General features: G+C 33.5%; 1 protein-coding gene across 1 annotated transcript in view; it reads left to right on the top strand.

Annotated features, from left to right (window-relative positions):
- SYAP1 (synapse associated protein 1) overlaps positions 1-430 on the top strand; it is a 42,490-nt gene that overhangs the window by 23,919 nt on the left and 18,141 nt on the right.

Below are 430 nucleotides of genomic sequence, written 5' to 3'. Positions count from 1 at the left end.
CTCTGGGAAATAGTGAAGGACAGGGAAGCCTGGCGTCCTGCAGTCCATGGAGTCACAAAGAGTTAGAAATGACTTAGTGACTGAACAAGAACAGTATCTGGACACCTGGATCAGTGAAAAGCATGTTTTCATAATTTTTGTATGGTACCCACATCTTTCATATTTACAAACATTGATAGGTATTCTCTTCTTTTAGCAAATGCAAAATCTTACAGTTCATATTTGTAAAACAGATGAATTGGGACATTGCCTCAATATTAAGGCACATGAACCCCTAATACTTTGATGGTATTGAAATAATTACATATGATTAATATGATATTCCATTTTTTCCAAAAAACTCTGTCATTGACCCAATGGTAATTTTTACAATTCATAGTGTGCTAGATGAACAGAAATATAGGAGTATTGTTATTATTATTTTTTGCTT

The sequence above is a fragment of the Bison bison genome, unplaced genomic scaffold (genome assembly GCF_000754665.1).
Source record: "Bison bison bison isolate TAMUID 2011002044 unplaced genomic scaffold, Bison_UMD1.0 scf7180017864518, whole genome shotgun sequence".
NCBI lineage: Eukaryota > Metazoa > Chordata > Mammalia > Artiodactyla > Bovidae > Bison > Bison bison.
This window is presented reverse-complemented; position numbering and strand designations above follow the sequence as displayed.